Here is a 22,237-nt window from a genome sequence, read left to right on the forward strand (position 1 = left end):
CGCCGAGAAAGGCGCGGGAGCTCCGGCAGCCGAGCACGTGACGGCGGGCGGGGCGCTCCGCGCCGTTCCCGCGCCTCTCCGCCTCCCTCCGCCCCGACGGGCTCCGGGAGCCGCGGGGTTGTGGCGCCCCCTCGCGGGGCTCTGCGGAGGAGACGGGAAGGCGGCCCACAGCGCAACCCCGCGCTGCGGCGCAGCGGGAGGGGCGTGGGCTAGGCCGGCCCGGCAGCGTCCCGCTAAACCGGCCTCCGTCCGCGCTGGTGGGGATCGGGGCCGAGGCCTGCTTCTGCTGCGTCCTGGTGGCAGAAATCATAGAATCACTTAGGTCGAAGAGGCTCCAAGGTCATCAAGTCCACCCGTTAACCTAGCACTGCCAATTCTACTGCTACAGCACGTCCCTAGGCACCGCAGTTACACGTCTTTTAAATAGCTCCAGGGACGGGATTCCACCACTTCCCTGGATGGCCCATCCCAATGTTTCACCACCCTCTCTGTAAAGCAATTTTTCCTCATATCCAACCTGAACCTCTTGTGGCACAGTTTGAAGCCATTTCCTCTCGTCCTATTGCTGTTACCTGAGAGTTGCCATCACCTCCTTTCAGGTTGTTGTAGAGAGTGTTAAGGTCTCCCCTGAGCCTCCTCCACACTAAATAACCTGAAATCCCTGAGCTGTTCCTTGTAAGAGCTCCTTGCTGAGCTTTCTAGGACTAGCTGGCACATACCTGTGCCACTCCAGTCAGACCTTGTGGGCCCTTCTCCAAGCTCTTCCCATGCTACACCTCACGGGAGAGCACTAGAGATACTGTGACATATGCTAAGGAGAAGCTGGGAGGAAGGAAAGGTCAGTTATGGAGGAAGACATAGGGGATGTGGTGAACCTTGTAGAGGAAAGCAGGCATTACTGTGGGATGGGAACGTGGACTCATGCCCTCAGGGATGAGGGCATACATGTCTCTCTCTGTAACAGAATTCCTTACCTGTAACCTTCCTTCTTCCACCTGCATTGTCAGAACAGAGTTGTGTTGTTGTCAGTCCATGGAAAAAGTTATGATTCCAGGTTATTTTCATGCTCTGCTCTGTGTGAGGGAACCAAGACCTTTATGACTGCTTTTTCCCCATAGCTACTTCATACAGATCAAAGTATCTAGGTAGGATAAGGAAAAGTCACATTCAGGTCTTCTGAAGTCTATTGACTATCAGGTATTTTAGCCAGGGTGTGGATTCTTCATTTCACTTAGAAAAATATTTAAAGAAAACCACCTTTTTCATGAAAAATAAAACCAAAATATTTGGGTTTTCACTTAGAATTTCAATGAAACTCATATTCAAAATCTGCCAGGTGGAAGTGCTAACTACAGTTTGGACCAGCTTTAACCTCTCAAATTTTAGAGGCATTGTGGCTGGCTGTTTTCTGTATAATTTTGATCAGAAGTTGTATTATGTACCCAAAACAACGTTTTTGAAAGATACTTTGCTCAGAAAGGATATATTACTTAAAGTGCATCCATTTCACTGGGCCAGCATTTTCCATTTTTGCTGAGAAATGCCTCTACCAATGTCCCTACCAGTCTAGAGCAAACTGTTAAATGCGCTGTGTGATTGGATGCATGCATTACTTTTTCCTTCCAGAGCTATTTCTCCAGGGGGCAGTTGAGGAGCAGAAAGGCAGAAAGACAAGTAGAACAGGGATTAATTTAGGTTAGTAAGAACAGCTTTAAAATGGTTAGTCAATGATTATATTTTATTTTTAAATAGAAGATGGCATATAAGCAAATTATAAGAGGAACCAACAATTATTTAGGGAGGCATGTGGGGACAACAATTTTGTTTTGTAAAGTAAAGCTAGGATAGGAGTTAAGAGTGAAAAAGACTGAAGGGACCATACAGTACTTTCAGCAAAGATGCATATGATTAGTTAAAATAATAAGAGAAAGGAATTAAGAAGATAAAAGTATGAAAGTTTAGGTAAAGGGACAAGTATTAACGGTAGTGATTTTCTTCTGTGTCTGAGGAAGTCCTTGCTTTGCAATGCCTCTGCACCAGCAGGCTCCTAAAGTGACACAGAAACACATTCAGTTATGGTAGCCAGATTTTGAATGGGGTCATATGCTTATTCACTGCCTAAATATTTACAAGTGCAGCCTGGCTCACAGCGTGCTCACTTCAGTAAAATAATTCTTGCTGCTTTCACCAAGTTTGGAATCAAATCTGGGACTGGGGAGAGAGGCACTGTATGTACAGGCCTGTGTTCAATGAGACTCTGCTCCTAGTGGGAGCATCTCAATGAGGGAAGCATTACTGGTAAGCAGCTTTTACACACAAATCCTGCTTTCTGAGTCAAAATCTGCTCCACAGTACAACAAACAAACAAACAAACAAACAAAACCCCAAACCTCTGATGTAATTTCAGTCACTGCACCACAAAGGAATTTCAGGTGAAATACAAGAGGCTCTATGTCATGCTACTTTGTGGCCTAACAAGGGAGGCATGACCAAGCAGTGACTGTAGGTGCTGTGGCCTCTGAAGGCTGTTGTCATAAATACAGAGAACTCCGGGCCTCCTCTTGTCAGGGAATGCTGTACAGCACCAGCTGAAGGCTTGTCCTTGTCTTGATACTTCTGTGTGTTCCTTCTGCTGTCATGCATTTCCCAGAGTTACTTGACTGGTTTTGAGCAGCCGTTATACATATTAATAAAAGGGCCAACAGGATCTCCATACTCTGCTCCTCAGAAAGGGGAATCGGTAAAAGTTAACACTATTACATTGCTTGCTGTTGTGCTGCTCTGTAGTTAGTTATGTTCAAGGAGAAAAGAACTGCCACGTGCTTGACTCTGATAGAGCCACGTTGGTCATCTAGTAAAAAGGCGGCCCACCACCCTCATACCACCTGCATAGACAGAGGCTAAGATAACCAGTTGCTGCCCTCTGCTTTTCCATAGCAGTCACAGAATCCCAGGATGGCTGAAGTTGGAAGGGGAGAGACGCCTCATCTCAGGTTCAGTTTCCAGAAGCAACTGAAGAGATGAGAATGGGAGGACACTGGCTTCAACTCTGACCATTACGTGGGCTCTCTTTCCCTTTTAATACCAACAGGCAGAGCCACGCGATTCGCAAGTCCGACGGGCACAGCGCACCCCCCCAGCCCCGCTTGCCGTAGCGCTGTCGCACAGCTGCACGCCCGCCAGCTGCACGCAGCCGGAGGGACGCACCTGGCTCTCTCAGCCACAGCACCCAGCGCCGTGCGAAGCGGCCTGACGCAGCAACACCTAACGGGGAGGCGGGGGCACTGCGGAGCGAGCCAGAGCCGCTAGCAACCCGGTCAAAGCGCAGCCCGTGCTGCATTGCGGGCTGCGCCCCGAGGCCGGGCCCCGCGGGGCGGGCACAGCCCCGTCGGCGGCACCGCCCCGGGACGAGGCCGCGGCTCCGCAGGGCCCGGCGAGCGAGGGCGGCCCGGCGGCGCGCTGCCCGCTGCTGACACCGTGTGGAGCCGCGCCGGGGCTGCAGGGAGCTGCGTCGGCCCGGGTCCTTCCGCGGGTCCCGCTGGCAGAGCTGCCGAAAGCCCCCGGTCCCGCTGCATGGATGCTCGGAGGAAGAGCTGCCTACGTGCTCAGCGGCGGTTTCCTACCGTCGAGGTAATTATGAATGACGGAGGCACGTTTCACAACTCCTGCAGTGCTGTAGTAACGCGCCCTGCCGTATGCCGTGATGCCCTAAATATTGACTTGCAAAAGCTGCAGCCGTTTCCCTATTGTTTCACGGTAAGCAGTGCAAAGTGCTGTTGTAAAATCTGATCTGCAGCATTTGGTTGCGGCATTAATATGTTACATAAGGCATATCGCTCCTAAAGCACAATGCAGTCAGATATTTTTAGCAGGAAGATACGTTTTGTTATAATCGTGATTAATCAGCTCTGCTCAGCAGAGCTCCTCTTGCTCTTTCAAGAGTGAAAGAAGCTAGGAAATGTTTCTAGCCAGGGATGGAAATCCCTGTCTCTTCTGCATGGTTTTAAAACATCACAGAAAGAAAGAAACCTCTGCAGGATAGCCTACAGTAGCAAATAATCTATTTTATTATTGTTTTCAGAGCATATTACTAAGACCAGTTCTGAAAGGCTAAAGCAGCATAAGATAAAAACTCATGGAGAGAGCCACAAGTCTCCATGTGGGCCTGGCATTAGGGGAAATGACTGTGGGGCTTGGGACAGAAGGCACTCACAAGACAAAGTAACAAAGATTTTGCTGAAAAATGGTGGAAAACAAAACAGTTAGGACAAACAAACCTGGAAAGGCTGTTGGAAAGAACCAGAGCAAAGAGCTCTGGGGATTAACAAGCTCCCCAGAGCAGTAGTCATGGCACTGAGCACGCCAGAGTTCAAGAGGTTTCTGGACAATGCTCTCAGACATACAGTCTGATTTTTGGGTGGTCTGTATGGAGCCAGGAGTTGGACTTGATGATGGGTCTGTTCCAACTCGAGACATTCTATGATTTTGTTAATGATGGGGCAGCGTGGCTCTTAGGTTACCACTGCTGTCCACAAAACCAGTGCTTGAAGGAAAAGATGTCACCAATGGGTATTTCTCCTGTGTCCTCATCTTGCCAAACTAAGAAGAACAGAAATGCTGGCACATGAGCCTGTTCTGATGGCTTTATTTTTCCAGCTCAGAATCACAGAATTGCAAGGGTTGGAAGAGACCTCTGGAGATCATCACATCCAACTCCCTGCTGAAACAGGTTCCCTACAGCAGGCCACTCAGACAGTCATCCAGTCAGGTCTTGAATATCTCCAGAGGAGACTCAACAACCTATCTGGGCAGCCTGTTCCGTTGCTCCATCACTCTCACAGTAAAGAGGTTCTTCCAGACATTCATATGGAACTTACTGTGTTCCAGTTTGTGCCCGTTACCTGTTGTTCTGTTGCTGCACGCCACTGAAAAGAGCCTGATGCCATCGACTTGACTCCCACACTTCAGATATTTATAAACAGTGTTGGGATCCCCTTTCAGCCTTCTCTTCACCAGGCTGAACAGCCCCAGGTCTCTCAGTCTTTCCTGGTCCCTCATCATCTCCATGGCCTTCAGCTGGACTCTCTATAGAAGTTCCCTGTCTTTTTTTAACTGAGGAGCCCAGAACTGGACATAGTACTCTGGATGTGGCCTCACCAGAGCAGAATTGAGGGGGAGGATCACCTCCCTTGACCTGCTGGCCACACTCTTTTCAATGCACTCCAGGATACCATGGGCCTACTTGACCACCAGTGCACACTGCTGCCTCGTGGCCAACCTGCTGTCCACCAGGACCACTAAGTCCTTCTTAGAGCTCCTCTCTGGCAGGTCAGCCCCTAACCTATACTGCATATGGTTATTCCTCCCCACGTGCAGGACACTACACTTGCACTTGTTGAACCTCAGCAGTCTGCTCAGGTCTCGTTGAACACAGCCTTCAGGTGTGTCAGCCACTACTCCCACCTTTGTATCAGCAAACTTGCTGAGGGTGGAATCCCCTCATCTAGACTGGTCCCTAGTGGTCATTCTGACGTGGTGTTGCAGTGGCGAGAGTGGACCAATACATCAGATCCACAAAGTGTGGATTTATTCAGAAGTCTAAAGAAGATCCCTCAATACCCTCTTCCCCTTGCTCGCTACCACTGACTTGTGCAATGCTGAACTGGTGCCAGTCATGTGGTTTCAGCTGAATGGCCGAGTCCTCCTCCGCTCATACAGCAAGGATGCATCTGCTCTAGAAACTGGGAAGACTACATAAAAATACATTTTGGCTAATTTTGTTCTGAAGTACTCTAGGGCACTGCAGTAGTAGAACTTATTTTAGATGAAAATTGCACATCTGCAAAGATTTCTGCATCATCCTGATAGTGTTCTGGCATCTCCAATTCAGCGGTTCTCTCAATGCAAAATGGATTTTGTGAAAAGCAAATATACATGAGTGGATCACCACCTGCAGCCTAGTTTTCCATGAATCTGTAACCGTGACTCAGTACTCAAAGTTATTGTTAGATAATAATATACTACTTATATACAGATATATATATATGGATGCCTTTAGGCTGTTGATGTTTTTTCATGGTCTCTCTAGGCTCATATTCCCTTATCAGTTTTAAGTAAGTTCTGCATCTCTACTCCAAATGAGATGAGATGGAGTCCTTGATTTCAGTTGCTGCATGCTTCTCTCTTCCTTCCTAACTACACTTGAAGCTTTGTAGGATACAAACCCTCTTCTGGAGTTTTGCCAAAAGCAGGTGCTTGCTACAACACAAGATGGCCTGTTCAAAATAACAAATTCTCTGTTAAGTGTCAATGGAGAGGAAAGAAAAAACAGATAATGGGTGGGCATTTTGGATCACAGTAATACAAAAAAGCCTAAAGCTGTGTCTCTCACCTAACTCCTTGATGTCTCCATATTCAGAAAGGTGGATGGATCTCTCTTTGCAGTGACCAAGAAGGTAGACTCCCTACTGTACTTGGCAGACCTTGTTGAATTGTTCACAGGTTGTATAGAAGGAGGGTTCTTACTCTCTGAACTGATAGTTCTCTACTTTAAACTCATTTGTGTAAAGGTAGGGGAAGAATTATTCAGTTACCAGATCAGTCACCTCCAATTCTCTTTTTGTTTCTACTTAGGCTCAGTTTCCTCCTTCTCAGAATTGTTTGACATCTCAGTTATAAGGAAATCCATACATGTTACTTCCTCTTAGAGCTGCCAAGTTTGTGTATGTTTTTTTTTTTTTTTTCATGGTGATGAGGCTGCTATTGAGAGCATTTGAACAGGCTTATGTACTCTCTTTTCTCTGCTCAGATAGCAAGGCTTTATTCTACGGCCTCTGTAAAGCCATAGAAGTGCTCTCTTTTTCAGTGATGGAAATTTGTGGATATCTTTGTTCTCTCAGTGAGTGCCATATCCAGAAAATCAAGTTGCAGATATTCTAATGCAAATTCTAATTAACAGTCAGGAATGATTCTGAAGTAGGTGGGAAACAGGAATGTATTCTGGAATACTTTTGCACGGTACCTCAGGATTTTGTGTTTTGAAAAATGCCATTGACATCAGTGAAGGGGATGCAGTGAATTCAGTGAATGCTGACGCAGTTGGAACCAGAAATGAAGGACTGAATTGATTTCTCCTAATTTAGATACCTTCTGCTGTGCTAGCCTTGGATGTACCCATCTCCACTGAATATAAAGAGGACCTAGGGTGACTTGCTTATCATTGAATCATACAATGGCCTGGGTTGAAAAGGACCTCAAAGATCATTGAGTTTCAACCCTCCCGCTGAGTGCAGGGTTGCCAACCACTAGACCAAGCTGCCCAGAGCCACGTCCAGCCTGGCCTTGAACGCCTCCAGGGATGGGGCATCCACAACCCCTCTGGGCAACCTGTTCCAGTGCGTCACCACCCTCTGCGTGAAAAATTTCCTCCTAATATCTAACCTTCATCTCCCCTGTCTCAGTTTAAGACCATTCCCCCTTGTCCTATCGCTATCCACCCTCGTGAACAATCAATCCCCCTCCTGTTTATACGCTCCCTTTAAAGTATTGGAAGGCCACAATGAGGTCTCCCTGGAGCCTTCTCTTCTCCAAACTAAACAAGCCCAGTTCCCTCAACCTTTCCTCATAGGAGAGGTGCTCCAGCCCTCTGATCATCTTGGTGGCCCTCCTCTGAACTTGTTCCAAGAGCTCCGCATCTTTCTTGTGCTGGGGCCCACAGGCCTGGACGCAGTACTCCAGATGGGGCCTCACAAGAGCTGAGTAGAGGAGGACCACCACCTCCCTTTCCCTGCTGGCCACTCATATGTAAAGGTCTGTGCTCTGGAATGTTTGATATTAACTAAAATTAATCTTACTCATAAAAGTCAGTTTCATATTCATTTCAGCTTTCTGCCATGCATCAGTTTTCTTACATGGCGTTGAATTATGGACTGACTACAGGATCAGAACCTGTTTCTGGCTTATTAGCGGAAGATGCGGGAAAAGAAAGGAATAGGGAGAAAAGAAACAACTGGGTAAGGCAAGTCTTTGCTGCTAATCCGAGTATCACAGGTAATGGCTACCTGGGAAATGTGCTGTAGGAGAAATTAATGATTCTGAAATGAGAAAAACTTGGTAAGACAATGTCTTTACACCCAACTCTGGATGCTCCCATAAATCCTGCAAATCCCAGTGCATCAAAGGTGCAGTAAAGGGGCCACTTTATCCCTGAGTTTGCTGGTCTACTGGGAAACACTGCCAGCTCCTGAGAAGGCAGCACCGTGGGTTGTTCTACCTTACTCTGGCTCTCAGCCCAGTGTGGAGTCTGGAGAGAGAGGCAGAATTACCACAACACTTCAGGAAAGGATAAACAAGTAGAAAGTGGATGTTAACATGGGCAAAGAGGACAGCGTGTCAGCAGGATAAAATGGCGTGAACAACTGACCTAGTGGTTACTACTGCAAGAAAAGAAAAGCCTTGTGCAGAGGCTAGAGATAGGAAATCCAGAGAGTGCTTGTGAGCTGGAGAAAGAGATTGATCAATACCTTTTTTTCTTGTTTGCTTTGTTTTTGCGTGTAGGGAGAGGCCTCTACTGCAGTATTCCTGGAGAGAATTTTAGTTGCTTCAGATGGTGAGATAAATAGGGAAAATGGTACTTGCATTGGGGGAACATTGGAGTCCTTCCCTTTTTGTAAAATCTCTATCTTACTTTCTCTGAATGCAAATTTAGCAGAAGGGAAAGCAAGACAGAAGTGCCGGGCTGTGTCTAAATGTCATAATAGAGGAGGTTTTCAAAAGTTCCAGTGAATCAAATAAGATCACAGGTGCATGCTCAAATAGTGCTCATGAATTCCAGGCGGTTTAATGAGGCTGCATGCTGCACAAATCAACTACTGTGATGTATAAGAACAGGTCTAGACTAGATTGCAGAATTTTATTGTTAAAAAAGGCTGAATTTTGGCTACCCCTTTTCTCTCTTTTTTTTTTTCCTGGGATGCAAATTCTTCAGACAGAAAGCTAAATTTAATATGTCTGGGAGCTTCATTGTCTTCTTGGAGACATAAGACCAAGAGAAGGATTATGAAAAGTCTTTCCACCCATACTTGCGATGAACTCCTTTGACTTATGTATTAATAATGTATCAAAATGCAACCATGAATTAGCGAAACTCTTCTTCCCTTCCACTCTCTCCTAGCAGAAAAGGGTGTGAGTAGTGGGGAGTGAATGATGATTTTCTGTGCTCAAATAAAGGTAAAAATTGTCTTTCAGAAACGCTGAGCACCTGGAATCCCAGCTGATTTTAAGTGTGTGGAAAGCATGGGATAAAATGCAGTATCTCCAATCATTATTATAGCCAAGGTCAAGTTAGCCTGGGTTTGCTGCTTTCCTGCCTAAGAAAGGCACAGTACAAGTTATTCCCTCTGATATTTGTAATTTATTAAAGATTTATTCATGTTTTGTGCTCCTAATTTAAATCACCATGTAAAGGTTGTCCAGTTCTTCTCTTACCTGAGTGCATCCTGGATAGGCAACTGATAATGCCTCAAATGCAGACATGCTTTTAGAGAAAGCCCAGAAAAGATCATCCAAAAGATTGCTCAGTCTGGGCAATCTCAGGCAGTTTTTTTCTTGAGACAACAAACAAAATGATGTGAAGGCAATAGACAAGCAAGCCAGGCTGGCTGTTACTAAGACAGAAAAGAGTTTCCAAGAGAATGCCATGTGGCACACACATCAGCACAGCATAAGGCTTGCCCATAAACCCTGCTTTAACAGCATCCGCGCTTATCCCACACTACTCTGCCGCAACTGGTGCTCAGATCTGGGAAGGCAGTGTGTGTCCCCAGCTGACCCCTGCTTCTTCCATGCACAGAGCATTGCGTAAAGGGATTCAGAACAATTTCGTAGTGCTGGAATATTGGAAATTGCCCTCTTGAGGTGAGAGGAAATTTATTGTTTTGCACATGGCTCCAGAGGTCCTGATTTCCTGAGGTGAAGTCTTGTTTTGTTTCCATTTCTATCCTTATTCCTTTTCCCCACATGCACATGTGTGAACACACACACAGAAATGACACAGGGTGCAGGAAGAAGACACAGCGTGTGCCTGTCCTTCCAATGCAGATAGCGAGAGCCGTGAGGTGGAGAGCAGAGCATGTGCATGATGGTGTGGGCACAACAGCGGAGGTCTCAAGAAGAGGCAGCAGCCCATCCACAACCCTTGGGATCTCTGGTGTAAGACACTGCCTTACACCATCCCTCAGCGCAGCACCTGGGCTCAAAGCCATGCTTTATCTCAAACCTCCTGAAGCGTATGTGAACCTAATCTTTGCCAAGGCCAACCCTTCTCTTCTGTCTGAATGCAGCAAGTGGCAAATCCAGGAGGGATGCTCTGCCCAAGGTGTGAGAAGATCCCGCGGATTCGCGTGCCTCTGCTTCCGTGCCTCAGCTGAACGCTGAAATCTCCGGTGGTTGGACGGTAAGACTGGAAGCACAGAGAAGCGATAAAGAACAATGCAAGCGGATTCAAAGGGGATTTGGATCATTTAGTTGATGAGCCAGCAGATGGCAAATGCTGCTTAGTATAGAAAATGAAAAGTAATTAGTCTGGGAACAAAGAGCAAATGTAAGGAATGGGTGTTACATTCAGCACGCTGATCAGAGAGGGAAAGGGGTTACCGTGGAAAAAAATCATAGAAACCGTCACTTCAGTGCACAGCTGCAATAAAAAAGGCAAACAAGACACTAAACTGATGGAACAGTGAGCTATAATGCACCAGGAAAGAGGCAATACAGTCCTCAGGAAGATGGTTATTAGGCCTCGCTAGAATACTGCAAGGAGCATGGGTCACTGTCTCAGGAAGGTTATGTTTGGAGAAAGGTGTATTATAAAGCAACTAAACTCTAATGGTTTCAGCGATTTCAGTTCTGAGGCAAAGTTAAGAGGCTCATTTTAAGGGGTCAAAGAGACCTTTAAGGGATTTTAAAATTATAGTAACGATCAGTACAGTTACCAGACAACATTTAGAGTGCTATGAGATTATGAAAATTAAGGAAGTGGTGCTGAGCAGAGAGCAGAAACTTCACAAACTGCTGTAGAAAAGGAAAAGACCATTTCCTTCTGACTGCACTGTGTTAGCTGAGGGTCAATTCAGCTTCAGGAACACTTGGGCCAGGGAGTGGTACTCAATTACAGTACATGAGACTATTGTGTGGAACAAGCAGAAGGGCAGGAAAGGCCTGGAAAAATTGTTTCAGGGTTTGTTTTCATTTGGTTTCAGCACGTATAGGTTCCTAAACTGTACCTGTCTACCAATAAAATGTGCATCCTTTGTGTACAAGTCATAACGAATGTGCATTGGGGCAAAAAAGTGAAATGAACAGGGAGAAGGTAAATGTTGCCCCTTAAAAAGCTTGGGATCATACTGTGTACAAACAAGCTAGCTTCAGGTTTAGTTAAGACAAAGAATTGTTGTTGGGTTGCTGCTTGAGAGAACATAGAATCACAGAATATTTTGGGTTGGAAGGGACCTCAAAACCCACCTGCTGTGGTCAAGGTTGCCCCCCACCAGCTCAGGCTGCCCAGGGCCCCATCCAACCTGGCCTTGAGTGCCTCCAGGGATGGGGCACGAGAGAGTAAGAGGCTGAACTGGATGTATATCCACTTATATCAAAAAAAGGTTAGCTTTTAGGGATATATCATCAGGAAATAGGATGCAACCCTCCTAAAAGATAGCTATTTTCTATGGCTTAAGTTTAGATCATGATTAAGCTTTACCCTTGTTGATGCCGGCAACTCTATAAAAGGGAAAGCAAGACAGGAGCAGGCAAGATTGAGCTTGACTCTGTTGTGCAGTGAGGAAGAGCAAAGCATCAGATTCTCACACTCCGCATCTGCATGGTTGTGGCTCCACAGTCATAGCTACTCTGTGCTATAAAGAAAATGGTTTTGTGCTGAAAATGCCTTGTGCGGATTTACTACAGATGGTGCCGTATCACTAGTGCAAAAACACAGGTCTGAATCTGCTGATGTCGTTGCAGCTAGGCAAAGCTTTCCAGTGCCTCTGAAGTTAATGTAGAGGTGGGAAAATAGAAATTAAGTAGACTGATCATCTGGCCTTGAAAGAACCAGTATCAACCGCTTGCATCAACCTCAGAGACAGATGTGGGATAATGTAGCCATCCAGTCTTTCTTTGAATCCTACAAAATTCTTGACCCTGATGCTTTCCTGTGGTGATATCTTCCACTGTCCAATTATACATTATGTGGAAGAGATTTCCTTTGATCACCTCTGAATGCATGAGGTCTTCATTTCACTGAATGTTCCTTTATTCTTGTATTATATGGCAAGGTAAAGATAAGTGTCTGATACATGTCTCATGGTGTATTTGGTAATTTATCTTACCATGTCTCTTCTTATATGTCTTCTTTTGGAGATAAACAAACCTCAGTCTTTTCAGTCTTTTCCTGCCATGGTCTTGCCTCTGCCTCCACCCCCTGCTTTCTTAGTCCCACTCTTACTCTCTGACCTCCACTTGTTCCTGCAGGATCTTTTAGAGCTTGGGAGGGATAAAGACAGATGAGAATTCAGTGCTGATTGGTATAGAGGGAGAACATTGTCTGCTTTATTCACCGTCTCATTCACTGAGTAGCTGAACATTTTGTTAGCTGTTTGGATTGCAGCTGTACTCTGAGTAGATGTCTTTTCTGAGCTGTCTGTAATGTTGTTTAGGCAGTTGGTGCTGAGCTCTTCACTTCAGACATTAATTTCTGTAACCACCTCCTCTCTGGCATTTCTAACAGTCATGCTGTCTCTCTTCATTTGGCAGATATCTTGCTACCCAGGCAGTCTGCATTATCCAGCAACCCGACCTTATCTCACCTTCCTTATTCCTTTTTTCTTATCACGTCAAGAAGAAAGGCCTTACCCTCATTTTAAAAAGGCCTTTTTAATGCTTCTTTTTGCTATCTGCCTGCTTTTATGCCCTCCTCAAACTATTCATGACTTCCCTTTCATGTTTTTGTAGTTCTCATGTGCTTTTCTGACACTGCCCATGCAGACTTTATGATGGGAGCTTTTCCGTGCTGATCTGTAAGGTTACTTACTACTTTGTAGTCATTCAGACCGTCCTTAAGTCTAGTATTCTGGTAGTACCTCCAAGATACAGCAAAGAGCAACGATGCAGGGTAATCTGGAATTGCACGGTATGTCCATTAGAAGTGCCCAGATGTGAAGATGTGCAGAGGGTGGACTTCCCATGACGTTTAGCAGGAGGTATGTATGCTCATATAGAAAACTTTTTGGAAGGTCAAAAATAATTCATGTGGGACTAGACAGTGACCTCCGGGGTTGCTGGGAACCAGGCACGCAAGTGCATCTCAGTCACATAGATTACCCCACTCCCTATCCCATTAGGACAGCGCAGGAGGCTTTCTCAGTTTTGCAGCTGAAGATGTTTCTCACATGCAGTTGTTGTAGACTGTGTTTTTTTGTATAGGAGCCCTGTTTGCAAAGTACCGCCTCCTTGAACTAAAACCCAAAATATTCTTGAGGCTGAAAAAGGAATTTACTTCTGAGTGTTTCTTGCTTTTTGAGCCTATTTCATACTGCAGTGCTGTTTTTCTATGTTGCCTGGTTAAACCAAGGTTTCTTTCACATCCAGTATAGTACTGGAAATAAATAAATTCTTGAAGGTAGGAAGATGGGAGTGAATCAGAAGTGGACCGAGTGAAGTTGAGGTGGTACTTGAAGAGTTTCACCTGGAAAGGTGCCACTGAGAGGAGTTAGCACTGAGGTTGTAATGTGTTGGGCTGAAATCCACAAAGCATTTGTTTCTGCTGCCTTACTCAAAAAGGTGCAGAAGTGATGTTGAGAGGCACCTGGCCACTTAATTTTGGAGAGAGTAAAGGGGATGGTGAACAATTCGCAATGTTGTTTAAAATGAGGAAGATAGTGGCTACTGGAACCTCTTTTTTCCTTTAATAAAGGCAATATAATCTGAATGTCATCTTTTCATTATGTGCTGGTTGTGACTGACACATGATTTAAATTGGCGCTTGTAAGGCAAATGGAAAAGAGGAGAGACTAGCTGAACAGTAGAAGCAAAACCAGTTGGGTCACTTCTCTTTCTTTAGTGTAAAATTCTCAGGACGTGTGCACCAAAAAAAGGTATAATCAAAAGTGAATTTTGTGTTGCTTTCAGGGTTCCAATTGCCTTCCATCTTCTCAAGGCCCCTATTTGTGCTTTGATAGAGGCTTTGTGTGATGGTTATCAAGCTACCTCTTTCTTAGCTGTGGAAACTGACAATACAGCTTCATCCTCTTCTTGTGGCTTTGTCTGGATGAGGATGGGGAATCTGGTGAGATTGTGACCTAAAGCAGCAAGACAAGACAAAGTACAGTTCTTGTGTTCACCTTGTTAAATTTAAGGTTAGATCCTCCATTCTTGCCATGTTTTAACTCAATACGCAACGAAGTCTACCGTTTTTCATTTCGATTAGAAAATAAAAGCTCAGGCCAGATGGCAGGATCTTAGCCTCGGCCCTTAAATTCCATCCTAGTCAATAAGTATGTTCTGATGAAGCAAGAACAAATTATTTCTGCTCCGTCTGAACCTTTTTGAAGCTTTTACTCCATGCAACATCTTTGAAGTTTAGTTAACTTGTAAGGCCTAAACCCTTAACTGGCCATAGCTGCAAAAGCTTGCTTTTGATACCTTTTGAGGAGCAGGGTAGCAGTGAGAGGGCTGGGGATATGTCTCAAGGCAATTTTTCAAGGATATGCACCCTTTCCCCAGCTGCTTTTCCAATAAGGTATACTCTTTGTGCTTAGCGTTCTCTCTGCTTTACCTGGTGGGACTTGTAAGTCATAAGCTGTACACAGCACTGTGGGACTGAGAAATACCTTTCTGAGTAGGTATAGGGATAAAGGAAGGAAGGGAAGAAATAAGGAAGAAGGGAGGGGAAGAAATAAGGAAGGAGGGAAGGAAGGGAAGAGTATCTTTGTCTCTAGGACTCTAGTTTTACACCACGTGTAGGCACATGTGCTGTCAAGTCAGAGTTTGTGACACATGCAACCTTAGCTTCTGATTTCTAATGCTGCTGTTTGAAAAATGACTATGGAAAATCAAATCAGTAGGAACTCACATGGTCAGGAGGTGCATAAATGGTCCTAGGAGACACTGTAACAACGTATCTCTGCCGATCTGCAATTCCTAATAGGACAGGAGATTTCATACTAATAATCCACATCCAGACCGTTGGGCAACCTGGGTTTCATTTTAAGAAACATCCACACATGCGGCTGGTTTCTGCTTGTTTATGTTCTGACTTTAAAGAAGAATCACATTGTTGTGAGTGTGAGTTCGGCACAAATGTGAAAGGACCACAACAGCCTCTGTGTTTCAGCAGCACTTGTTGCAATGTTCCCATTTGTGTTTTGTCTGCGAGCTTGCCTAACAAACAAGACCACAGGCTATTCTGAGTAGCAAACGCTACTGCTATACACACTTTCCTCAAATTAAGTCCAGAAACTCCCCAGAATACAAAGTTTCCCTTTGTTTTTTCTTTTTTTTTTCCCTTCCAATGCATGTATTCCATCTTCGGGTTTTGAATTTTCTTTCTTTTTCTTTCTTTTTTTTTTTTTTTTAATGGTTTGGCTTTGCAATTAGCTTTGATAGCATTCAAACGGAAGCCCTGGGGCAGTATTTTTAGCAAATAGCAGTCCAAGAGATGTGGAAAATTCTTCATTACTTTGCATCTTTAAATCAAGATAGGGTGCCTTAATAAAAGGTTAGGCTTCTCTTCATCAAGTTATTAGCCTTTGATTAAGGAATCCCTTGATGAAATGTTATGGCCTGTGTTTTGCTGGGAAGTACAACTAGATCATCATAACGAGCCCTCCAGGTCTCTGGCTCGCTGGTGCCTGACTTCCTTCCTGACCTTGAATTACGCTGAAAAGAAGAGTTTTTTCTGGAACAAGCCAGAAGTAAAATCCTGCAGGAATGTTTTGCAGGATTGCCAGCAAGCTGCTGAGGTGTGCAGAGGGAGAGGCAGCACTGGATCTGCTGTCTGCCCTGGCAGGAGTGACTCCACAACCTCTCTGGGCAGCTTGTTCTAGTGCTCTGGGCAGCTTGTTCTTTGGCATTTCATAAGCCAGAGCTTGTGGTTAAAACATGCTCCCTGCCCTCTCTAGCAAAGACTCTCAGTCTGTGTGCTTCGGTGTGTGATGGTGACAGGGAATTGGAAGCACATGCTGCTGGATGGTGGTGTCTCACCAAAGCGGAGGGCCATGGGGAAGATCATTCCTTCTGGCCTGCCCCTGAGACACCCAGCCTGCACCTGCTCTGCTGTCAGTGGCTGCAATTTCTCCAGAAAGAAGCATGAAAACATCCCTTCCCACCTCCCCCAGAAATCAGCTAAGCAGGGAGAACTGCTGGGAGGTACCATTGAGCAAAATGGTTGTGCTGAAACTACAGCGTATTGTCTTTGACCAGGCGTGCTGGAATAAGTAATTCCGAGAGAGAAAGATTCTATATGAGACAAAGCTGTAGGCATTAGGAATCATCAGTGAATGTGTGCATAGACAGGGGAAGGCAGGGTGGAGAGTGACTTGGCACTTGTATATCTTGTGGTTTTATCATAATGTTGGCCCCAAAGAGGTCAGCTGCTGCTCTACAACTGCAGGGACCATGGCTCTCCTGGCACTGCTCACAGCCATTAGTTGTCTCAAGGTACAGGAGCTTCTCTTCTAAATAACTAATTAAAGGTTGGGGTTGGTTGTTTAGTTATCCCATGCCTCACTAAAGGCAGGAGGAAGTTTTTCACACAGAGGGTGATGATGCACTGGAACAGGTTGCCCAAGGAGGTTGTGGATGCCCCGTCCCTGGAGGCATTCAAGGCCAGGTTGGATGTAGCTCTGGGCAGCCTGGTCTAGTGGTTGGCAACCCTGCACTCAGCAGGGGGGTTGAAACTCGATGATCTTTGAGGTCCCTTTCAACCCAGGCCATTCTATGATTTTATGACAATTCTAAAAAAACAGCAGTGACTCTCTTCTTTCCCCAGAGAGCCCTGTCTTTTTATGTATTTGGTTCTGTGTGACACCCCAGCTAAATCTGGTGCCTTGCTAATAAGTTGTGATTGGATGTGCTTTTCCTTTTCCTCTGAAAACCAAAGTTTCCAATGATCTCTTCCATGAATGGAGTGGGGCTTGAGAAGGAGCACAGGTAACTGCAATGGGACCCAAAAGCTGCACCACAAAAATGGGCAAATCTTGCAATCAGAAAAAGGTTTAAGAAAGAGACGGATGAGACGTACTTCAGACAGAAGGATGTTGATTTCATGGTTTATTGTCACATTAAAAAAGTAATCTTACTGATGAATTAATATTTGCTTTTTAATATAAAAGTGCTTATTCTTACAAATCCTTAAGGCTCATTCTGTTACATTACAGTAGGATTTTTCACCATCCCAGAAACTGTGCTACATGAGTTTTGTATGAACTGCGGACATAGCAAAATCTCCAGACAGTAAAACAAGTCGTCAGTAATTTCATTGCCTTTGTACGCATGAACCTGTTTGGCTGTGTAACAAAATTGAACGTGAAGACAAACAAAAGTAAAATTTTCTTGTATTTTCTAGTTTGGCTTGGAACCGATCCCCGTAAGATTTCCATTTTGCTTGAGTGAACGGAATAAATACTATGTTCTTGAATCTTAATTTTAACTTGTACAGCAGAACGGAGGGAATAAGACAGGAGTGCTGCAGGTGTAGTATTTATCCAATGTTTCTTGCGGAAGGAAGAAAGGGAAGGACTACCGAGTACAAGCGCTGCTCATACGCGATGTATTTGTTTTGTAATGTCCTTATGTTGTACTTTTACCTACGTAAAGCTCCCACCAAAGCCAATGTGAGTTTTGCCTGAGGGAGGAATAAGACTGGAGCTCTCATGGGGAACGTTTTAGATTAAGTGGTTTATTATGTTTTTGTCTCAGAATGGAAGAATGAAATAGATGAAAGTTACTAAAGCTCTTGTTTGTATTGATCATAAGTGGAATGTGATTTGTGGCATATACTATAATACACAGATAAGAATATATGATATTTATTTTTAATCATAATCAGAGCTATATTAGTTGGATGGGCAGTGAATCTGCTATTTCTACTTAAATTTTAGGGACCTACTTACTGTAAATACTTTTTTTTTTCAATAATAGGGTCAAAATGCAGTAACTAAAAAATTACCTAATGCAAAAGATAAAAATAATTTAAAGTATTCTGGAGCAAAGGGGGAAATGCTAACTGATCTAACAAATAAGGCAGTTTAAAAGCATTTTTGTGACTGCTACAGTGATGTATGTACATATCTTACAGCATAAATTACTGTACAGAATACTCTGTTTATTAACCTGTGTAAACACTATTGCCTGCTATGTAGGGGAGTGCTGTGGGATTTCCCTCACTGGAAATATAAACCGCTGTAGCTTTGGCTGGGTCAGTGAAGCCTCAGACAAAACACCCTCAGAGAGAAATGTAAGCAGTGTTTTATGAGATGCAAATAAACTGACTTGAATGCTGACTTGAATGATTTCACAAAAAAAAAAAAAAAAAAAAAAAAAGCCAATGTTTGTAGCTATAAATAAAATATGAAATGTGAAAAAATACAGAAATAATTCTGGACTTTGTCTAACTCTTGAGTACCTCAGCTGGACAGATGCTCGCAGTTGGCTGTGTGAAAAAGGGAGGTGGCAAAGGCTGAAAAGCTCCAGTACCCCCTGTATGCTCTGTGCACTTTCAGCATGCTGACCAAGAGGACAGCCACCAGCTGGACCTTGCACTGGGACTGCTGCATTGCCTTGTCAACCATTGGTGCTGCACTCAGCATAGGAAATGGGAACTATGATTACTGTGATTAATGCTACTGATTGGGTGAGTAGTGACAAATTTAAACATCCTTTTATTTCAGAGGCCTGTACTCTCTTCCCTACCTGTTTGTTTTCCTTGCCCACTTGCAGCGTGGTTTGGTTTTGGCTTCTGTACGACAGCAGCTCTTTGGAACAAAGTATGTGGGTCACTCTGTGTAGAGTGCCCACTGCAACAGGGCCTTGGTCAGCAAGCATTGCTACAGTCCAGGTTTCGATTAATAATGCACGCAGGAAGACAGGGAGCTGTTGTTAGCAAAGAGTGAAAGTTTGTACAGCTGTATTTTGTTACACTGGTTTTTATCTCTGCCCGTAGAGGCCCTGTATAGGAAGATCTGGCTTTGCCAAGACAAAGTGTTGGTGTTGGCCTCTCCATGGAGAGGATCTTTGATGCCTCTCAACTCTTCTACTTCATCTCCAGCAGGAGCTTCTAAGGAACTGGCAGTGTTTGGGCAGGCCACAACCCTTAGGTGGCCTTGTGTTGCCTACATGCTGTTCATTGTGGATAGAACTGCAATGCCGTTTGAGTTCTTCTGCAGAATTTGTTGAATTAAAAGAGTAACACTGGCCTCTTGTGGGGTCACAGCCGGTCCGATCTCATTGACAATCTACGGAAACACCTTCTTCTGTTTAAAGAAAGACAACTGGCCTTTCAGGCAACATACGAAAAAGTGCCTTTAAGTGTTTACTAAACTGTAAAATACATTTTCTCAATACTTCAGCAGTCTTAATAGAAGAAAGATGCACATTCAGTCCTTGAGGAACTACTTACTTCTTTGGATTTGGGCCTAGTGAATTAGAGAGTGGGCTAGGGATGGTCCAAGTCCAAAACACATACTTTAAACATCTCAGAGGTAACTCTTTACCTCCTATGTATTTTCTGTTTCTCTGCTCCTTCCCAAAGCAATGTCAGCCATATCCTGCCTCAGTGCACCTCATGGTATTTTAGCAATTTCAGCAGCACTCTCAGTAGCAACAAGTGCAATTGTGAGCCTGGGGTGGGGTTTGTATTTTCGCTGTATCTGAACTTATCACTGGAGCCAGCTGACAGAAACAAGTACTTCTAAGGTGTGATTCTTCTTGCTTTGACTTTCAACACAGGGTGAGGTGAACCTCACCTTCTGTGTTAAAATCAGGCCTTTTTTTACTCTTCCATTCCACCTTCTCTTGGTACTTAACTCCAGCAAATCATTACAAGGCTGTCTGTACGGCCTCAATGCCACAGAGAAGGTCTTTGCACAGGTGTGAGGCTGCCAGTTCCTGCTGGTTCTACTGCAGGGTCACCAAGTGGCAATGCTCATTCAAGCAAATCAGTAACATCTGAACCAAAGGCTTCTGGCTGTGTTGGCACTGCTTTAACTCCTCCAGCTGTGCTGCTGGGTAGTCGAGTCATCAGCAGTAAGGGCTTTGGGTCCCCGATTGGTGGTCTCTCCCATCCACCTTCTCACCCAGAGAAGAAAAGCTGGTCAGAACTTGTGTATGGAGTCATTAGTGCTCACCCTCTGTTCCTCAGGGGGGAACTGGTTTCTTGCTCGGACTAACAGGGAGGAGGAGGAGGTGGTGAGCACTGTTCCCACTGGTGGGGTAGTAACAAGAAGAAAGCAGAAAGGTGCTGAGCTACTTAGAGCAGCTCTGAGCTGTCCTCCATGTGATGTCTGAGATACTCCTGTGAGTAATGCTCAGTTAGGGGAAGAAACTGAGGAGTTGGGAAAGCTGCAAGAAGAGCAGACGGTGACCAGGGAGGCAAAATGAAAGGCTGAAAAGGCATAAGATGAATTAATGTACTGATGATGGCTAATTAGCATGTGTGGTTTCCTAGGGAAAGATGGAAGCCCCTGTGCTCCTAGACAGCGTTTTGTGTGAGCAAATGGAAGATGGACTTGTTTGTCATGGGTGAAGGGAGGGCCCAAAGTATCAAGTGCAGATGAAAATGTCCTTTTAAATTTCCGATATTTTCAGGCATAGAAAAAAGACTTAAGAGCCTATACTTTGGTACTTATCTATGTTGAGCTTGACCCCACACAATAAATGCCTCTTTTTCTGTCTGTGGATACAGTGAAGGTTCTGTATATAAGAATGCTAAATGGAGAACAAAAGGGTAAGTAGTGCTAAGCGAGGAAGGGTTTTTTGGCATTGCCTGAATAACGTGAATAGCAATAGAAACAATTTGTTGTTCTGACCGGCGTTCGGTCCTTGGTGAAGTTCTCTGCAGTTGCTCTAGAGGTAACGTGTCAGAAGAGAGCAGGGAATTTCACCCTGTGATGCTGGCTAACGGTGGCATGATTTAGGAAGGTAGTTCCCTGAACATTGTGCTCCCAGTGTATCTGACTTCCCAGATCAGTAACTGGTATTGCAAATGGACACAGATACTTTGTTGTTGTTAAGTGACTAGTCCTCTGCAATGCACCATTCTAAAAGAAGATATCCATTGATCTGGATTCGTTTGAAGATGGATTTGGAATAACAAATAAGTTGGATGTTTCTGAGGCTGTTAGGATAAACACTCTTGGTGAGGCTGGGGAGGCAAATTTCTTTCACAGAAAGACAAAGTGGCTTACTGACATGGAAAAAAAAATGGAATTCTTAGGATGGCTCCCACCTCTTCGTTAACCTTCACTATTTGTCCCAGAATTGCTGTTGTGATTCTTGTGTGCTGCCAGGCTCAAAGTTACAGATGCTTTGGGAAGGCGATTTCACCTGGGCTGTGACTCCTTGTTGCTAAGCATGAGTTTTATGTACTATGGCACTTACATTGGGAGCTTAAATGATATTTAAGGAGTTTGAGGGTCTTGTAGCTCTGGACTAGGGGTGAAATTCATCCACTGTGCCTATCAGGTTTTTTCCACAGCTCTTCAACACCACTTTTCTTCTGAGAACACATCATGACTTGCACACATTAATTAATTCTCATAAAGTCCTACGAGACAGATAAGTGTTAAGTATCCCTGTGTTAGTACACTTGAGGAAACAGGAGACCTAAGTGCCTTATGATCCATGCGGCTCTCTAAATTCACTCCCCAAAAAGGAATATGTGCCTTGGGACAGAGGAAATCCCCATTATTACTTTTTTTTTTTTTAAACATTCCCTTGGGTCCACTGGAGTCCTTTGTGGTTAGCATGGAGGAGGCTGGGATTCAAGCTACACAGACTTAAAAACAAACAAACAAACAAAAAAAAAAAAAAAAAAAGAGGAAGCCTTGCTGTATTGCTGCTGGTTTTGTGGAGAAAAGCAAGACCCTTTGTGCATCCCATGGGTTTCTTGCTTTGTGCTCCAGCATCCAGGTGGAGAGGGAGCTTGGGCTGCTAAGAAGAAAACAACCCTGAAAGGGCATTCACACTTGAG

At 44.6% G+C, this 22,237-nt stretch overlaps 1 long non-coding RNA gene across 1 annotated transcript in view; it reads left to right on the plus strand.

Moving 5' to 3' along the window:
* Window positions 3,413–22,237, plus strand: part of LOC110406570 — a 34,488-nt gene continuing 15,663 nt past the window's right edge. Inside the window, exons 1-2 of the long non-coding RNA XR_002443503.1 lie at window positions 3,413–3,630; window positions 18,771–18,901. This is a non-coding gene — a long non-coding RNA (uncharacterized LOC110406570). The remainder of the gene's footprint in view (window positions 3,631–18,770; window positions 18,902–22,237) is intronic.

This window comes from Numida meleagris, chromosome 1 (assembly GCF_002078875.1).
Source record: "Numida meleagris isolate 19003 breed g44 Domestic line chromosome 1, NumMel1.0, whole genome shotgun sequence".
In the NCBI taxonomy this organism is placed as follows: Eukaryota; Metazoa; Chordata; class Aves; order Galliformes; family Numididae; genus Numida; species Numida meleagris.